Raw genomic sequence first — 20,276 nt, 5'->3', positions numbered from 1 at the left:
CCCCGAGGGGAGCTGCGGCCCCTGCACGCACACACCCGAGGCCCAGCCTCTGCTTTCTGCTCCGACCTCGGACAGCCGAGGCCCCTCCAAGAAGCGGACTCGGGCAGCACGGGGACCCCAGGAAGAGAATCCTAACAGCTGCTCTGCTCACGCGGGCCTGTAAATGGGCATTCTTTCATCTCTGTGAGCAAAGTAAGCACTCAGAAAAAGCCTAAGTAAATAAATGTGATTGCAAATATTTGAACTATTGCCTCATTGAATGCAATAAAGCTAATATAATATTAAGAAGTTCATGATAAATGCAAAATAAATTGCCAATGTAGGAACAGAAACTGTAACTCATAGAGTCAGAAAATCCATAATTAGCTCTAATGAGTATTTCAAGTCAAAGTGCTATCCAACTTTTCCGACACCTGACCGACCCCATCCATGCAGTTCAGGGCCCGTTTGTCAGCGGCTGCGAGGCCGTCTGGAGGGAAGCGAGCAAGGCCGGGCGCTGGCCCGCGGGTCCTCTGACCCCGCAACTGTCAGCAGAGTGTTCGTCTTGTCGGAGAGTATTGACTCCTTGCCTGCTTTGCTAGAAACAATTCAAATACTTTTTACATATTTATAAACCTGTCAGGAGTGCCTATTTTCTCCATTAGTGAAATGCAGCAGTTGCTGCTGTGTCCACCGGGGCTCAGACACGGGGCAGGAGCCCTGACAGACGGCAGCAGCACGGCCTCGGGGGCAGACTCGCCCCGAGGCTACGGGGATCCAGCGGCCGGGCTCTGAAGGGATGCAGCGTGAGCCTGGATCCGGGTCCGTGCGACTCCCACGCGAGCACCAGGGATGAACGCGGCAGGAGACGTGGTCCAGGGCCCCTGGTTCCACCCACCTGGCAGCTCGAGGTCCCTCAAGGGTCTGCAGATGCTGCAAACGCTGCGAAGACAGTCTCCCGCAGCGACTGAGTAGGCTGCTGATGGGACCCAGGGCCGCATCTGGGCGCTCGTCTGCCTTTGGGGGGCTGAAGACTGAGGACCAAGAGCTGATCTCCAGACACGCTGACCCAGGGTAGGGGACAGGAGGGGGGGAGGCTGCTCCCCACACTGGAGCCATGCGTCCGCAGACGTCCAGCAGACGCGAAACGCGGGTTTGCCAAGGGTCCTGCAGGCGAGCCACCGCCCCCCCGCGGTGGGAGGCCACGTAGCCCCAGAGGCCAGCCCTCGGATGTGCACCCACTGCCTCTGCTGGCAAACGAAGCGGATGCTCCAGGACGCACCATCTCGGTGTGACGCCCGCGCCTCCATGTCAGATTGCTGGCTTTCCCGGGGAAGAGACGGCCCCTAAGGCTCGAGTCAAACCGACCAAGGAAGGGCCACAGGGGCAAATCTGCCCTCCAGACACAGGGAAGAGGGACACACACGTCTTCTCACACACTGACATGTGTCCGAGGTGTTCACTACAGGCGCTGATGCTATAGGGAACACTGCGTGGCGTCCCTGAGCACACGTGAGAGACACGCACACCCCTGCACGCCTGTATTAAGTGGGCGCGTGTGCGTGACACGCGGCTGGAGTTTCTGGGTCACGGTGGGTAGGCACCTTCCACGCAGGATTCTACACGGCACCGCCAGCGGTGCCCGCTGCCCACCCCCTTGCCCGGTCCTGGTACCGGCAGACCAGCCGGCAGCCCTCTGCGGCTGCAGGCCCGCGGGCGACCCAGCAGGCATCTCACCTGTGCTGCCCTCACTCTGGAGCAGCTGAGCGCCTCCTTCTAGCACACCGGGCACGTGGGTTTCTCTTGAAGGCCTTGCTCTCACACTGAGTCCACTTTCCATTCCCCATGTCTGTTACCTGCACGATGAGGAACATCTCCTGTGCCTTGGCTCACCTTGTCGGTTTTCTGTGGTATCTTTCACCGAATGAAAACTTTTATCTTTAAGGTAGTCAAACAAGCCGACACCTCCTTCATGGCTTTAGGCTTCCGTTCCTGGTTTGCCAAGAGTTCTCTCTCACTCCACGACGAGTCTCACCACCCTCTGATACCCGGGCTGCTCAGAGGAGGCAGCGTTTCCATGGAAACCAGCAGCATCCAGGTTCACATGAGGAGAGGCTGGCGAAGCAGGTAACGCCCACGATGGCAGAGCATGGCCATCCTCGGGCTGCAGCCCAGCATGGTCAGAGAGCCTGTGATGAGAGGGGCGACAGGAGAGTGGGGGCCAGGGCCGGGCTGAGAGGGAAGAGGCGTAAGGCTGCTTTTCCCCACACCAGGGATGTATCTGTGGGCAGGGCACAGGCACCCAGTGGATTCTACCACTCCATCCATGTGGTTCCCCGTTGTTCACGTGAAGGCCACACTCCCATCTCTCCAGGGGTCTGTTCTCTGGGCTTTGACTCCTCTCGTCGGTCTAACAGCAGTTTTTCCTAGCTTAGCTTTATAAGTCTTCATATTCAGTAGTAGAGATAAATGTTCCGTTTTGCTTTTCTTCACAACTGCTTTTATTATTTTTGGCCCTCTGTACTTCCAAGTGAAACTCCCCAACAGCTGCCAAATTACACCCAGACATCCTGCTGGGGTGCAGATCACACACAGCCTGCCCGGGGGGCAGTGGCATCTTCACGGCGCTCAGTCTTCCTTCCCGTAACTGTGACACGCCTTGAGCCACACTCAAGTCTGGTTTATAGGGGGTTAAAGCGGAGCACTGCTCTAAGAGGGTTGAAAACGTCAGGCCAGCCTTGCACTGCTGGCCCCAGGCTGGCTTGATCACGACACACGTGCTCACACTCGTGGGTTCTGGCGGCTGGACTGCGTCCAGGGCCTTCACCTGTTCCTGGACTGGTCCTCACCCTTGCCACCCGGTGACTTTGCTGAGCCGGGTCTGTGACAGCCCACCCGGGAGTTAGAGCAAGACTTCCCTGGACCCTCCGCTTCCCCGCAGCGTGGATGCCTGACCCCGCAGGACGCCACTCTCAGCCCTCACTGGGGGCCCCGCTCTGACTCCACGAGCAGCTGCACAGGCTCCGTCTCCCAGCTGCCAGCTCCAGCGTGGTGCCCCCGGGGGTCAGCCTCGGGTGTGGGACACGCAGTTCCCGTGCGCACGTCCCAAGGGGCCGCCTCCCGGATTCGGGGCCCTGTGGCATCACTCTCCCTCTCCCGCTGGAACCCTGGTCCTCCCTGGATGTGGCGTGCCCACCACCACGCCCTCCCTGAACGGCCCCTCCCCGAGTGACCACCACTCTGGGCACTGCTGACCCTCCGTTCTCGGCCCCGGGGAGCCCTGCCTCCTGCACCACTGCAGTCCCTGCACTCCTGCCCCTCCATTTCCCCCGTCTGCTGTGGGGCCACCAGAAGCCTGGCCCTGTCCCCCACTCTCCGGTCACCCCCATCACCACAGCCCCCCGGCTCACAAAGCTCTGGCTACACTGGCCTCCGGCCTGAGGTTGGCCAAGCTCTGCCACCATGGGCATTCCTGTTTTGCCGCCTTCCTCTCACGTGAGCCCTGATGCTGCACATTCCCATGGAAACGCTGCCTCCTCTGAGCAGCCCTCCCGGACTTCAGCCCCCGCACAGCCCCGCCCTTCTGTGGTGCTGCCCACTCTGGCTGTGTGCTTATTTCCTTCTCTACCAGGAGGGGAGGGAGCTCCCTGAGGGACCTGGTCACCTCTGAGTCCCCAGCACAAGGCCTGGCACGCGGCAAGAATCACTGGACAGTGAGACACAGAGGCGTGTCCCCCACCTCCCCAGGAGACCGGTCCACGGCTCGGAGCCAACGCGCTGCAGGCCTCAGAGGACAAGCCAAGCCCGGCCTCACAGCAGCGCCAAGAAGCCAAGCCCGACGCACGGGCCACACGCCTTCACCAGCAAGGGGAGCGGCCCTCCCTCGCACAAGGGGAAGCCCCCAGACTCCTGGTTTTAAAACAATTTAACAGATTGAGTAATAAATCAAAGCAAAGTTACTGCAACATTCATTAGATTATAAACAATAATAAATGAAACAAGGCTTCTGCTTCAATCAATGCAGAGCTTCATTGATCTTCTCCGGCATAATAAACTCGCGATGGCCAGCCTAATTGGATGGGGCAGCCTGACTGCCCACGCTGGCCTGCGTCACTGGAGGGCGGCCTGCAGGAGAGGCTGCCCACGGGTGTCACCGTCACAGGCTCCCGGCCCCGCAGAGCTGCTCTGTGACTCTCGCAAATGAGAACTGACTTGTTCACAAAGTACCGACTTTCCAGGTCAGCCCCTGGGCTGCACCTGGAGTGACGGCCAGGCCCTGCTGACCCCCGCGCCCCGCTCCCCGCGGCCCGCCCGCACCAGGGCTGCGTGTAATTTCATCTTGTCTCCCGCCCGACGGCCAGCATCAGAAGGTAATCAAATTGGCTGTCCATTGTGTTCATCTACGAACAGAGCTAATGATATTCCGCTGCTGAATTAAAGAGCGTTTTATAAAGCATGCACTGCGCACTGACCCTGTCACAGCCCGGCCCCGCTGTCCCCTCAGGCCCCGCGAGGCTGACATGCTGCTGACATGTCTGATCACCACGGCAAGGCGGCCGACATGTCACCAGGCCCTGCAGACATGGGCCACGGAGAGAGCACGTCACCAGGTCCCTAAACTGCAGGGACACTGGTCTCAGTCCACCTGGGCAAGGCCCCCTCAGGGCAGGATGGCCCTGCCAGGGCACCCGCCCTGGAAACCACTGGGGTGACCTCGGGCAGAGAGGAGTCCGGCCTGAGATCCTGCGGGCGGGGTGAGGCCTGGGACGGTGACCAGGACTCTGGACAGGAGGCCAGCTTCTGAGCAGGGGCACCGTCCCTGGGACGTCCTGAGAGCAGTCAGGGCCTGGGCAACGAGTCCAGGGTTCCTGCCAGCAGCTGGAAGTGGACAGCACCATGGTCTGAGGTGGGGACGGCTCAGAGCACAGGTGTCCAGCTTCAAACGAGCCGAGGCTGAAATGGCCCCAAGACGCCTCACAGGGGTGGCAGGCCTGGAGTCCAGGACAGAGGTCTGGCCCCGATGTAAATGCAGTGGTCGCCGTGTGCAGAGTCCTCAGCAAGGTGCTGCGCTCCCAGGAGAACCAGAGCCAGGGTGAAGGGCAGGGGTCGGTGAGGGCCCAGGGAGCAGGGGTGACAGGTGGCCCTCAGGGACACGCACGGGTCAGTGGGGGTCAGGCACAGTGGGGAAGAGGCAGGGAGGGGCAGGAGGTGTCCTGGAGCTGAGTCTCCAGGGCGCAGGGACACTGAGGGCTTGGGAAGGGGTGCTGACCTTGGGCCCAGCTGAGAGGGCAGGGGCGACATACAGGAAGTTCCGGCTTGAGGGGCTCCTCGCGGACTGTGGCCCAGGCCGGGGACTCGGGACTCCCCAGACCCACGCGGCACCCGGGGAACACCTCAGCTGTCGCGTCCAGGGCCCAGTCCGCCCCCCGCAGAATCATGCGTTTTGCTCGGCACAGTATCTCGGACCTTCCCCTTCAGAAGCGAAAGGCTCCTGACTCCACCTGACTTAGCAGGTTCCAGCCCGCCCGGCCGCGGGTGGGAAAGGAAACCTGTCCACGAGACAAGAGTTCCCTCCAGGGCGACGGAACACTGCAGACCCGGGGCCCCTCGGCGAGCACCCCCAGGCCACCTTCAACTCTGCATCACGATCTCATCCTCTTGAGATGATGAGAGTCCTTTGCAGGACGAATACTCTTTTCAGTATTACTTTGCAAACGGAAAGCTTTGATAATAAGCAAAGAAAAACATCAGACTTAAAATGACTAGTCTTCTTTATAAGATTTGTTGTATTCCCCATGTCTAAATGATCAGCAAAGCAAATCGATAAACTTTTATGCCAATTAAATCACTCAGAGAGTTTGCATCGCAGCTAAAGCAGCTCTGACTTCATCTTTCATCTTCTGAAAATCATTAGCTTTTCAATTACAATTTCATCCTTAACGAGTGTTCTGGAGAAACCGCATCCCAGACAGAGGACGGTTAAGGGAAAACGCGCCTCAAGGGCCACCAGCACTGGGCGATGCTGTCTACAGGATGCGTGCGCTGTCGAGACGCCTGCGCAGTAAACGTGAGGAGGAAGGTTTAACCGATTTTCAAACTTCAACCCCACTGGGAAACTGCCATCTACTTTTGCTTCAAATAACCTAACGCCACCCCCACTCCACAGAGATGCTAACACAGCAACACCTGCAGAGGGCACAGCTTATGGCCCCAGCCCCTCAGCCCTCCTCACCCCGGCAGTCGGGGGGCACCACCATCCCCTACTGCTGGAGGGTCTCGTGCCTCCATCTGCACTGCAGGCCATCTCCCCGCTGCAGGGCACCACCACGCCTGCCCTCCCCAGCCTGCACTCCCTGCCCCAGCCTTCCCACCCGCAGTGTCCGCTTGCTTCTGGCGGCCACTCCCTCCCGCAAGGAAAGCGTCCTTCAGCATGTGCCCCTTGGACTGGCCCGCTGCGGCCGACTCCTTTCAGGGCGCTTTCACCCGCCATCCTGCATGCGGGACTCTCCGCTGGCCTCTCCCTCGAGACATGGCAATGGCTGGGGGTATGGCCCTCAGCATCGCGGTCACCACTTCCCCTCTCGGGGACCCGTCTTCCCCACGGCTGCTTTCAAAGGGGCCCCTTGGTCCAGGGTTCTGTTCAGTTTTGCTGTGACCTCTCTGGGCGCTGATTTTATCTCCCTGAATTTGTATATTTGTCCCTCGTCTGTTGGGAAACTGTCACTGTTTTCTCTTCAAAGTGGCGTCCCCTCGGCCACGTCAGCGGGACCACACGGCGGGCGCTCACCTCTGCCCCACGCCCGCGTTCTTCCAGATGCTCTCATGCTTTCTGGGGCCGCCTGCAGCCCACACACCGCCTGCAGTCCAGGCTCCGTGTCTTCTGCTCTGAGGGCTCCAGCCTCGAGACTGGGCGCGCACACAGAGGCCCTCCCGGGTAGGGGTGCTTGGTCCAACCGGCCCTCGGAGGTCTGTGAGGGGCTGCGCATGCGTCAGGAAGGCGCACGGGGCCCTCCACGCACCTCCGGGGGTCAGGGCGCCTCCAGCTGCCAACGCCTGCTCCGCCTTCCGCGCCCAGGGCCGACCTGAACCAACCGTCCCCCGCCACACCTGGCTCAGGCCCGGCTTCCTCCTCAGCCGTCTTCTGGGCCAAGGGGCACAGTGGGCTCAGAAGCCTGAGCTCACCTCCTGCGACGGCTCTTCCTGTTTGGGGAGGTGGTCACGGGGTCTGCCTCCCCTGGCCCCGGGCGGAGCTGGATCAGTGGACCTCTAGCCTGATGAGAGGTGAGAGCTCTCCCCATTGCTGCCCAGGGCCCCGCCAGGGTGGGGAACAGGCCTCACAAGGTACAACGTGGTGCCGCTGGCCGGGAGGCGCTCGGCCAGGACAGGAGCCCACCCCACCTGTGTGCACGGTGCTTGCAGGAGCTCCTCCGCTGGCCCCCACCCCAAGACAGAGGCGGACGCGGGGGGCGTCCACGTCATGGGGGCGGGGCCACAACATGACAGACACGCCCCTCCTCCCTGCCCCCTTCTCGGGCCAGACCACAAGGGCCCCCGACCCCTACATGGGTGGGACCGAGGCTCAGGGAGGTGCCGCGGCCCTGGCCACACTCAGCTCCGTGCCCTTTGGGAGGGCAGTAACAGAAGCCGTGTTTTCCTAGGACCCGGAGGAGACGAGGTCAGGAGCATCTTTCCAGGAAAGAGGAAACAGCAGCCGGTGTTTGCCAATGGGGAAGGCCAGTGGCGCTGGTGGGGGTCTCTGATGGTCCCTGCTGGGAAGCTGGGGGGACGCCAAGTCCCAGCCATGAGCATGATGCCTGACTCCTGCCAGAGGCCACCCGACTCCTGCCAGAGGCCGCCCCACCCCCGCCAGAGGCCAGCGGGCGGCCGGAGCACGGCCACCCGTTCAAGGAGTGTCCTTGGGTGGCGTCCTGTGGAGAATGAGCCTGGGTCGCTAGCCTGTCCTACTCTGGAAGGATGCACTGGCGGGTCTGAAAGTGCGGGGTTCAGGACACGTGTGATTTTCCTGGTGGTTGAGTGACTAAGACTCCGTGCTCCCAGTGCAGGGGCCTGGTTCCATCCCCGGTCAGGAGTCTGGATCCCCCACGCCGCAGCACAGGCTGAAGATCCTGCGTGGTGCAACCAGGACCCGGTGCAGCCAAATGAACTAAACACTTTTCAGAAAGAACAACGCGAGTGTGTGTTCCCTCTCAACATCCACCTGCGTGGCTACAGAGGGCCTCAGGCTGGGGCCCTGGGGGCCACCTGCGTGGCTACAGAGGGCCTCAGGCTGGGGCCCTGGGGGCCATGCCTGTGACCCTCCAGACTGCCCACCACGTCTGGTCACTAGTGTCTCTGGGCCTTTCTGTCCCCAGGCCCCCAGCCTTGAAGAGTGGGATCGTGGGAGGACTTTCAAAACAACCCTGGCAAACAGCAGGTGCCCAATGAAGGCAGCAGAGCTGGTGACGCCTCAGCACGGCCGTTTCTGCCGAAAGCACACAGCTCAGCCCAGCAAGTGCTGCCGTCCAGGGGTTAGGACACGCGAGCCCGGCAGGAACAAGGGAACTGGAAAGCGAGCTTTGAGGTCACCCTGAGGAGAGACGCCCCGTGGAATCGGAGCCCACCTGCCGTGGGAGCCGTGTCTGTATCCCTGCCCCCATCACTCTCTGATTAACCCTGCCCTCGCTGCTTACAATAAGCCATTAGGACAGCGGCCGGGAATTCCATTTTTCCCTGTTGAGCCATAAAATCAATCAGGCTGAGTTTTTATTACGTAACCTCCTCAGAGGGAAACGGTCTGAGGTGAAACTATTTGAAGTGCTCTGACATGGGCGGGAGGAGTCTGTCCACGTGCTCCCCCTGGAAGGAGCGGTCTCAGCTCCATTTATACGTCGTCTCCCCCTACAGCGCCTGGACGGGCGGTGGGGACCGTTCTGACTGCAGGAGAACTTGGGAGATGAACCCGAAGGAGGCAAAGGGTTGTGACTTCCCACGAAACGTGCGAGACCCCCAGGTCCTCTCATCTAAAAGGCGCCAGCGACACCTACCCGGCCCACCCTCCCGCTGTCAATCACCGCACGGCCTGGACACAAGAGCGTCCCCAAACCCTGAGGCTTCTGTGGGCTGGGACCGAGACACACGCGAGCATAACAGACACAAAAGTTACCCCTGAAAGATCTCCGCTCCAACTTCTGGTCGATGCGCTCAGCCAAAAGGTCAGAGCACGGAATTTGCTGGATAAATAAATGTTGGTGAGGCGGATGAATCACCGGAGAATTGGTGCATGGCAGCGAATGAATAACCTGCAAATGCCGCCCAAACCCCATTATTTCCGCTTCTCCCGGAGCCCGAGATTCATGTCCCCGCATGCCGCCAGTTCATTACCGACCAGCATCATCCCTCTTCCGCACTCGCTGGGCAGTGCGCGGCCCCTGGAGGGCCCTTTACTGCTTAATTCCCCATCATCCGCTCCACTGAACAGCTTAATCTCTGCTTGTATGATCAATACTATATCAGTGTAAATTAAAATGACAATTTTAAAGTAATTAAGCCTGTTAATGCTCGATTCAAATGTCATTATTTGCACAAGGGATCGAGGAGAAATTACACGGTGTCCAGGGTGACAGGAAGATGTCTGAGCCGTGGCCGGCCGCCACGCGGAGCCACCGGGGCTTCAGCAAAGCGGATTAACTCCACCGCGCCCTGCCAGGCTACCTACCCAATTTCTGAAGAGGATAACGCAATTTGATAAATCTAATTCCAGCGACAAACTCAATTATTGTGATAATAGATGAAACTTGGGAGGAGGTTCTGTACCAGGCCCACATGTTAGCAAATACACTTAACTCCGGAACGAGGTACAACAGTTATGATTTGATTGGATTTGTTCTCTCTCTTCGGAAAATGCTTTAGGTAATTTTGATGGTTGGAAGAAGGGCCTGCGTTTATTGAATAGTGGGGCTCTGGGCCCAGTGGGGCCGCAGCCCCGCCGGGCCAGGTCACAGTGGGGCGTCTGCCGCGTGCTCTGGCCGCCGCACTTACACAGCACAATCAGATCACGCATTCCCAGGTCCCGGGGGCCGACACAGAAACCTTGGCCTTGCCCGATCCCGGCTGGTCTGGGCCCAGTTCGGACAGCTGTGTCCAGCCTTTGTTTTCCTGAGTGGTGGGTGGGAGTGAGGGGATTAACAGAAAGAAAATTAGACAAACAGAAAGCCGCTCACCTTTACCCGCCCGTGACCCAGAGAGCTGGGCACACAGCACAGCCAGCCCGTCTGACCGAGTCTCCTGTGCAGGGACTTTTCCGCTTGAGCCACTTACGGGGGGCGGGAAGGTGCACATGGGGGGCGGTGGCCCCAGGCCCGGGGGGGGCCTGCTCCAAGGGGACGACGGCCGGCCCTGGGCCCCGTCCATCAGATCAGCAGTAAAAATTGACAACCAAGCATTAATATCAAGATGAAGAGCCAAGTGTAGCCATTTCTGTCTGAAAGCCGGGTAAGCCACGCAGCCGGTCTTCCAAGGTTCTGTCCAGAATGCGGCCCAGGGGAGCAGGAGAGACCCGGCCACCCGGGGGCAGGACCGTGGGCTCTGACCCCGGTTTGAGGGTCGTCGGAGCCTCACGCCCGCTGCAGAGGAGGGCCCGTCAGGACCCCTGCACCGGGCGATCCCACAGGGTTCCCTGCCCTCTGGCCGATGGCACTGGCACACACAGGACGTGGCATAATGTGGACAGGCGAGCTCCACAGACACAAATCCAGAACGGATGTGACACGCAGAGCGCGAAGGCCACGTCCCCTGCTCACTGAGTTAAAACCCACGGGCACCACAGGGCACGGCCTTCATGGCACCCAGCACCTGCCTTCCTATGGGAGCGGGCTCTGAAGCCCAAGGTCCCTGCAACTCCTGGCATCTCCCGGCCAGCGGCCAGTGTCGGAGGAGGTGTCCACTCGGGTTGGGGGCTCCTAGAGGTCCCCGGGAGCGTTTGGGGGAGCTGGTGAGCTCAGGGCTGGGGGGGGGCGGGGGGAACACCCCACTCAGGCCGACTGAGAGGACGGGGAGGTAAACGCCAGTCGGCAGGGCCGCTCTGCGCCCCTGCTTCTCTGAGTTCCTGTCAGAAAACGCTAACAAGCACCAAAGTCCTTAAGAGCTTTACAATCTTTCAGTTGTTCACCAGACGTTCCCGGGCTGCATTTGTTTCCAGGCGCGGCTGACACACGCTCCATCACACCTGTCTGCGTCTGACCGATCACCGCTCGGCCCCGCACTGCCCGGCAGCCCGGCCAGGCCCGGCTCCCACCCGCCGAACGGGCCAAGGGCGCAGGAGGGGCCTGCGGGGTCGGGGGCAGAGACAGTCCCCCGCCCCCGCCAGGGATCCGGGTGAAGGCAGAGGGCTCCTCACCAAGCCCCCTGCACACCATGAGCGCCACGGAGCAGGGGCGCCTGGGGATACACGGTGGGGGTGGGGGGGGACGAGCAGCAGGGGTCGGGGTAGAGAGCGGCGGGGGCGGGAGTAGGGGTGGATGCGCGGTGGGGGTGGGGGGGGGACGAGCGGCAGGGGTGGGGTGGACCAGCGGCGGGGGCGGGAGTAGGGGTGGATGCGCGGTGGGGGTGGGGGGGGACGAGCGGCAGGGGTGGGGTGGACCAGCGGCGGGGGCGGGAGTAGGGGTGGATGCGCGGTGGGGGTGGGGGGGGACGCACGGCTGGCGGGGGTGGGGCGAGATCTGCTCGTGGGGATGGCGGCAGCTGCCCATTGCCATGGGGACCCCTCCTGGCACCACGGAGCTGCCAAGTCTCCCACTACAGACCATGGCTCCACTGCAAATGATGACCAAAAGGGCGGACTCCACGCCAGAAGACCGCGTCCGCCCGCCTGAGGTCGGGAGAAAACGCGCAGCAAAGTGAACACTATTTGACTGAGTTGGAGCAGAGCTACACCCAAGACCCAGACAGCCTTACTTAACCTAAAGGGTGACTTTTATCCTCGCGAGAGCTGCACAGCACACAGAGTTACGCGCACTCTGCTATTACTTCCTGTGCAGCGTTCGGTTTCCTTGACCATGAGACACACACAGCCGTTTGGTGGCTTTTACGTGGAGTCAGCTGGTAACGGAAATATTCTTGTTCAGTTAAGTAATTTAAAATTTGACTGCCTCTCAGCCATTAGCCACGTGACTGCTCACAGCGCTATGGACGGACAACTGCCATTCTCCGAACTGTGGGCGCGGCGTGTAGAGGGTGACACGGACCGGAGCCCGACGGCGGCCTCCGAGGGCGGCCTCACGCTGACGCCGCCGCGCTCCCGCGTCTCAGCTGTTCTTCGCCTGCCTCTGCCGGCGGCGCTTAGCTGGTCCCGCAGCTGGTGCAGACTTGCTGGCAGACGCTTGCGTGGTCCGCAGCCTGGGGGTGAAGCTGCCACAAACACCTGTGTCCAGCCCCATGTGGACATGCGCCTGCATCTCTCCAAGGTGGGCGCCTGGAGGTGGGACGGTGAGGTCTCACGGTCGCTGAGCTTTTAACTGTTCAGGCGCTTCCCAGCGCGCCCCCCACGCCCTCCCCAGCGACATCTGACAGGTCCGGCTCTTCCCCACGCCCCCCAGCACTGGATATGGTCGGTCTTTTCACTGTAGCCGAGACTGGACACTTGCGATCCTTACTGAGCAGCGTGCTCTCCATTCGCTTTAGCTCCACTGAGGAACGGCGCTGAGCATATGCTCACGTGCCATTCCTGTACTTCCTCTGGTGAAGAGTTTGTTCAGACCTTCCAGAAATTCAGTTGTCTGGTTAGTACTAGTTTGTAATGGATCTTTACATGTAGCACTGGAGATAAATTCCTTAATCACAGATTTCTGCAAATATTTTCTCTTGGCTGTAAACTATTTTTGTATCTTTTGAAGAACAAATGTTTCATTTTGATGAAGCGCAATAGCTAACTTTTTCTTTAGTAATACTTTTTGCTTTTTGTGTCATATTTAAGGAATCTTTGCAAAAGCCAAAGGCTTGGAGAATTCCATGGACTATATAGTCCATGGGGTCACAAAGAGCTGGACACGACTGAGTGACTTTCCCTTGCCAAAGCCAAAGTCACTAAGATTTCCTCCTACATGTCCCTACAGACGTTTTACAGTTTCAGAGTTAAATTCTCACAAGTTTCGAAGTGAGGGTCGAGGCTCCCTTGTACATAGCCATTGCTTACATCATCATTTAGGGAAAGGTTGTCTTCCCCACTGAGCTATCCCAATACCTTCATCAAAAATCAGTGGGGGATCTGTTTCTAAATTCTCTGGTCCATGATCTATTCCTCTGGTTTCACAGCAAGACTGCACTGTCCTGAGTTCTGCAGATTTATAATAAATCTCAATCAGGCAGTGTAACTCCTCAATCTCTGTTCATTTTCAAAGTTGTTTTGGCTATCCTAGGTTCTGAACATTTCCATATAAATTTTGGAACCAGTTTGTTAATTTCCATAAGAAAAAGAGGCTGCCCTGATTTTAACTGGTGCTGCACTGAATCTTTACATAGATCTAGGGGGAAACGAAATCTTAACAACATTGAGCCTTTCCATCCATGAACATGGTATGCTTCTCCGCATCTTCTTTAGCTTCTCTGAGCAGTATGTTGTAGTGGCTCTCTCTTTGGCCTAAGTTAAATGTTTCATGTTTTGATGCTACTATAAATGGCAAGATCATTTAAATTCATTTTCCACCTAAGTCATTTGCAAATTGACAGCTTACCAGCTGTAACTACAGGACTAGATTTTAAATACTTTACATTAACAAATCAGAAGTAGTGACTCGCTTTGATTTTACTTTCTTAGCAAATCCAAAGTGACTATTCACGAAAGCACTTCATTTTGTATTGTTTTTCCCTGAAGAAGACATTGTTCCCATTACATTCAATGCAGTCAGTTCAGTAAAGTTGATCTCAAACCTCAAACAATTTGCCCTTAGCTCTGGACTGTGTCTTCAGAAGTACAGCACAGAGAGGCTGATGCATACATGGAGGAGCTGCGTGACAGCTGGAGTAAAGTGCGTGCGGCGGGGGTAGGTAGCGGTGGTCGTGAGCTGTACTCCAGGACTGGCCACACGCTGGCCGCCTCATCCCAGGAGGCTCAGCCTGCACTGTCTTCACCTCCTGGGTTCAGCCCATTTCTCCATAGTGTTGGCTAGGGGACATGCCCTGGGTGGCATGGGCTCAGAGAGAAGACAGCACAGAGAGAGAAAATAAAATCACAGTGGGCCCCTACTTCTGGCCCACTCTGTGCACTGACTTCAACCAGAACTTCAAAGCCTTGTGATATGCCTTTCGCATTCCACACAACCCATCTGTCCCTTCTCTGCCCTTCTGGCGGCCTCACCTCTTCCCCAAAACTGTTCAAATTCACATTCACAAGCAAATCCCATTCCTGATGCTGAGGAATCTCCAGGACCCCAGCCTCCTCCCTCCCTGCAGTCTCTTACAATCAGCCTGTGCTCAGAGAGCCGGGACGACCTGCCGGCTGCCGCCGCAGGCCTTCTCCCTGCACCAGGGCACAGAGACCCACGTGCCACCTCCACTGCCCACCGCTGCCTTCCCGAGCCAACACACAGCCCCACCTGCCACCACGTCTCACCGCTGCCTCCACACCCCAGACCCGTGCGCCACCTCCCTGCCACCACTGCACGTCTTCTCTGAGGTCACCATCAAGGGAGGGAGTCTCTTCCTGCTTTTTTTTTAAGTTTGTCTGAAAAGTTACAGTTCTGCACGGCTTATTATGGAAAAACAGCAGTGCCCTGATAATTCAGAAAACGGAGACGAGGGCATCCGGTGCCACCACTTCACGGCAAATAGAGGGGGAAACAGTGCAAACAGTGGCTGACTTTATTTTTCTGGGCTCCAAAATCACTGCAGATGGTGACTGCAGCCATGAAATTAAAAGACGCTTACTCCTTGGAAGGAAAGTTATGACCAATCAAGATAGCATATTAAAAACCAGAGACATCACTTTGCCAACAAAGGTCCGTCTAGTCAAGGCTGTGATTTTTCCAGTGGTCATGTATGGATGTGAGAGTTGGACTATAAAGAGCTGAGCGCCAGAAGAATTGATGCTTTTGCACTGTGGTGTTGGAGAAGACTCTTGAGAGCCCCTTGGACTACAAGGAGGTCCAATCAGTCCATTCTAAAGGAGATCAGTCCTGGGTGTTCATTGGAAGGACTGATGTTGAAGCTGAAACTCCAATACTTTGGCCACCTCATGCGAAGGGTTGACTCATTGGAAAAGACTCTGATGCTGGCAAAGACTGAGGGCAGGAGGAGAAGGGGACGGCAGAGGATGAGATGGTTGGATGGCATCACCGACTCGATGGATATGGGTTTGGGTGGACTCCGGGACTTGGTGATAGACAGGGAGGCCTGGCGTGCTGTGATTCATGGGGTCACAAAGAGTTGGACACGACTGAGCGACTGAACTGAACTGAACTGATAATTTCAATGTTCTACTCCCCAGAGGCCATTATTTTCTTTTAATTGTTTTCTTTTGGTATTTACCTCCATACTGCTAAAGCTTACAATGCTACTTCTTGATTTCCTAGTCTTCAATATTAACTATTGATTTCTCTGCTGTGGAAAATGAGGATTTAATCCCTTTTTAGCACCTTCCTTCACTCACATGCCTGACACACGGACTCACACACACACACACACACACACACACACAATCCCTGAGCCCCATCCTCGGGATAAAAACACATTTTTATTTAAACTACTAATCAGTCTTCACATCATTATAACTTTAGAATGCTCTTCACAATAGAACCACTTACTACACTACAACTGCTTTTCCTGTCTTGAACAGCTCTTTGTTTTCCTTGGACTTCATTACTGCCTCCTTTTTTGTTAATTGAGATCTTTAAGACACATTTATCACGCTTCATTCACACACTGTCTAAACCTCATCTCCGTGTTTCTGCACATCAGTCTCACCTTCCTGGAGACTCTCAGAAACTCAGCCAGCTGACTACTCCCGCAGGGTACATGGTTCTCCCCCGGGAGCTCCTTCACCACTGACCTGGGGGCTCCTTTGAGAGCAGAGAGGCGGGCCTGGCACAGGGGGGCACACATCAGCATCTGCAGAGCTGAAGGCAAGGGCACCCATTCTTCATGCCCAGGGAGCCGGGTACGGCCTCTGCTAAGGGCCTGGCAGACACCTGGTCCAGCTGCAGGCACCCACTCCATGTCTGGGCCCTGCTCCCACTTCCAGGGAGCTGGCTGCTCAAAACCCTGCGTTCCGGGCTTTCTGGACCTTGGGTAGAGCACCACAGCTTCCTGACCAAGGCACCAGGGACACACTGTGAAAGCCTGATGCTTCTGAAACACAATTCTCCTTTTTTCCTCCCTGTGTGTTCAGAGGCTGCCAGGTGGGATTCTGGATGGGAATTCTGGCATGCCAGAGCTTGAGGTCTGTCTTCTGCCTCTCGGTATGGCCTTGGGAAGTGGGCACTGCCAGGGCCCCACCCCTGGCCCATTCCTCTCCTCACTCAGGGTCACCCCCCGTGAGGCCTCTGTGCTGGGTCTTTCATACCCTCAGCCCTCCTCAGTCACCGGGGTGGGCTCCCCGGGCAGGACACGGCCTCAGGGCCAGCACATCATCCAGGACCATGCACCCATGGCCAGCAGCATGCTATCCCCAGCGGAGCCCGTGGCCCATCTCCACATCTGCCGTGGCCTCGTGCAAACACGACCACCTTCCCCCTTCCCTGCCCACTCCTGCACGCCCTCCTGGCCCCACTAAACGTGGCCTCCTCAGAGCAGTCTGGTCTCCACTCCCATCTCCAAGAGGCCTGCGGGTGGCACTGGGCACTGGACGCATTCACACCCACTCTTTCAATCTTGTAGCCACACAGAGTGTGCCTGTTCCTGGGCTCTGCAAGCTCCACCAGGCACAGAGAGAGGGTGTCAGGTCACGCGTAGGCAGGGGTCACGTGCAGCGTGGGTCACGTGCAGGGGTCACGTGCAGCGTGGGTCACGTGCAGGGGTCACGTGCAGCGTGCGTCACGTGCAGGGGTCACGTGCAGCGTGGGTCACGTGCAGGGGTCACGTGCAGCGTGCGTCGCGTGCAGGGGTCACGTGCAGCGTGTCTGCGTCCCATGCAGGCTGAGTGTCGTGTGCGTGCACCTGTGCTCACTGGAGTGTGCAAGCTCCAGAGGGCAGAGTGTGAGCGTTACGGGTGGCCTGTGGCCTCTGGCCTGTGTCTCTGCATCCGTGGCACCCGCAGCAGGCCCAGCACACGGAGCACAACACGCACGTCCTGTGGCCACACGGATGGCTTCACGGCACCTTGGTGCCTGGGACGCTGGACCACACCCCCGCTGGTAATAGCCGGCCCTGCTCTCGGGAGGCGGTACTTGTGGCCTGGGCTCCGTACCTGCCAGGTGTGAGTGGGGCCTGGGCTGCGGCAGCCAGTGTGGGCCCTTCTGTAGCTGCGCGGGGAAGTCCTCTGATCTTTGGTGGGAAATGGAGAGCAGCAACCCAGAGCTTCTTCCTGCAGCCAGCAAGCCTCCTGGGCGCACCTTATGGGCACACCAGCCTCTGAGACATGCATTCTCATCTGAAACCTGGCTTCTCAAGGGAGGTGGTGCCCAAGGCGAGGGGCAGGTATTGGTGATCCAGGAAAGGGCATCAGCTGGAAAACATGATCCCGGACTGGACACTCAGGGGTGGGTGGAACTCAAGACGAGCACCCTGCTGAGGAGGGGTCGTCGCAGCCCCCGGGGAGCTGGCCTCATGTCCCGGGTGGCTGGGCTCAGCCTGCCTCCCACCCAAACCCCGGCAGGCCACCGTCTCACCAGGGCCCTGCCCCTCCCATGTGGGTGCAGCGACCACTGCTGCATCCCCCTCACTCCACAGTTTCCAAACCAGGAAGGAGAAAAGCAGCCCCTCCCTCCCAACAAGCCCATGAGACCCCCGCAGGCTCTGGCCTCTGTCGAGGGGCCACTGACAGCCCGGTGCCCTAGCCAGTGGCCCTCCTGCCCTCTGGCCAGCATGCCGGCCACTCTGGGAACGTCCACCCATCCTCCCAATTTGCCCTGGCCTGGGTGGGGCAGGACCCTGAGCACTCAGGCCAGGCTCTGAAGCGGCCTGTTGGTCGGGGTTCAAGTCCAGGTGAGGCAGAGACGTCCCCACTGGCCTCCTCCATCCACTCAGGGCACCCGTGGGTCAGTGAGGGAGCCGGGAGGCTCCTGGAGGCCTTCCTGGAGGACCTGAGGGGCAGACACAGCCCCACACACATGGTTCCCGTGTCTCAGCAGCATCACCAACACCGTGGCACAGCCTCAAGAACAGAGCACAGGGTGGGCCTGCACCAGCCCCCCAGAGCCCCCAGCGCCGCCCCCTTCTCTCTACCCCCGCCCCGGTCTGGCTCAGGGAGCTCCCCTGCCTGGCGGCGTCCTGTCCCGGGCTCCAGATGGACACGGCTGCTGGCTCTCGGGGCGGCTGGACACACCGCCGGCCAGGTGCCTTGTTGTAAGTCCCAGGTCTTCCCAGGCACGGTCTCACCCAACGGCCATGCAGAAGGCGCCACATAACACCTCCTGTCTGTCCCGGGCGGCCCCCACCCTCCCACCTTCCGGCCTCATGGTGACCCGGACGCACCCAAGCTTCAGGGCCTCCACAGGGGAGCTCCACCGGGGACCACAGCGTCGCAGACTCGCGCTCGCAGTCACAGGAGGCTCTCCGACCCCCGTGTCACCCCCTGTGTGCAAAGGGGCACTCAGAGGCCGGGGAGGGCTCAGCCCCGCCACAAGCCCGCGGCCAGGACACACGCAGCTCCAGCTCCGCGGGACACCACCTGGAGGCAAACCAAGCCTGTGGCAACTGTCCTCCCCGCCGGCTAGCCCAACGCGGCTCATGCACTAGAGGGAAATAAAAAAGTCGAGCCTAAATGCATAAAAAATTATGATGGAAGCCCTAAATAAGGCCGGGCCCGCACGCTTATTGAGTCAAAAATCAATCAATCAATGAGGAGTGGATTAGGAGCACCTTATAAGCCCCAAAGAAATGATTTGCCCAAACACTGGGATTTAACAGTAGAGGACCAGATTCCAACACTTTTAGGAAGTAAATAATGAAAAATCAATTTAAAGAAAAAACAGATCAAGAACCCTGGACTCTGACACGTGGACACATTTACTGCCGAGTGCCGTCTCTCGGCTGACCCGAAAACTTCGGAAGGTGTTTATTTACTTCCAGCACCTTCCAGAGATCAATATTTTTAATTTGGACCCAAGTTATTATTTTTCACATCACAGCAGCGGGGAGCAGAGTAAAGTGGCTCATATTTTAGTGCTAAAAAGATCGATATGACAGTTTCACCTTCCCTCAGCCCTGCCGCTGCTGGGCGGCACATCACCGCGTCCCGCGGGGCTGCCCGCCGCAGGGGGAGCGGCCGCCCCCGCCCCCGAGGCCGGCAGCCGTGATTTAGCTGAGCGCCGAGGGCCCCGCGCCCTCGGAAAACCAATCTTGCTTCCCTCACTTTATCAGGCCTGTCTGGACCTGCGGGCGGGGCAAGAGGCGGGGCCGAAGGGGCTAACGCAGGCCGTCCTGCATCCGAGAGGCCGGTGCCTTTCTGCCCTTCCTCGGACCAAAGAGCTGCAGCCAATGCCATCAATTTGCGTAAATCTCCCCCAAAGTCTTACCCAGGAGAGCAGACAGGAAGAGGCTGCGGAGCAGGGTGAACCCTTGGAAGGAGCGGGCATCAGGCCAGGGGGTGGGGGGCAGGGAGGAAAAGAGCCGGTGCCACCCCACCCCCTCCAGCAGGCGCCCTCCAGGTGCCCTGGGCTGGAGGACAGGCCCAGACCCTACTGGAGGAGACCACGGGGCTAGTGCGGACCCTTGAGGCCTGTGCGCCCCCAGTGAGGAGCAGAAAAAGCCCCCCAACACGGCGCTGAGGGGAGAGGAAGGAGCCGGTTTGTTGGTGACCTGCTGCCCAGGCACCCTGGGCCCAGGAGCCACCAGAGTGGACACCAGCCACCAGTGGGAGCACGGCAGGCCCCCCAGGGCAGGAAGGGACCCCTCGGTGTGAACAGACCCCCAACCCCGGACGCCAGGGCCTGACCTGGGCCTCCTGGTCTGACCACGAGGAAGAAACACAGTCAGGCCGTCGGGGGCTGCTCGCCCAGTGACCAGGGGCAGCGGGTTGCACAGCACAGCGTCAGCGGGGAGGGAGGGGGCTTCCTGGGGGGACCTGAGACAGCCCTTCTCCAATGTCCCCCTGCCAACAGGGCCCAGTCCCAGGAGACCCCCAGAACTGCGAGTCCATGTCTCTGGGA

General features: G+C 58.8%; 1 protein-coding gene across 6 annotated transcripts in view; it reads right to left on the bottom strand.

Moving 5' to 3' along the window:
* Positions 1-20,276, bottom strand: part of INPP5A (inositol polyphosphate-5-phosphatase A) — a 146,199-nt gene that overhangs the window by 49,441 nt on the left and 76,482 nt on the right. The gene's annotated exons all lie outside the window — the stretch shown is intronic.

This window comes from Bos grunniens, chromosome 26, assembly GCF_055505025.1.
Source record: "Bos grunniens cultivar Pamir isolate PY7600 chromosome 26, Bosgru_T2T1.0, whole genome shotgun sequence".
In the NCBI taxonomy this organism is placed as follows: Eukaryota; Metazoa; Chordata; class Mammalia; order Artiodactyla; family Bovidae; genus Bos; species Bos grunniens.
Note: the sequence above shows the minus strand (reverse complement) of the source record. Positions and strands in the feature narration are given on the sequence as shown.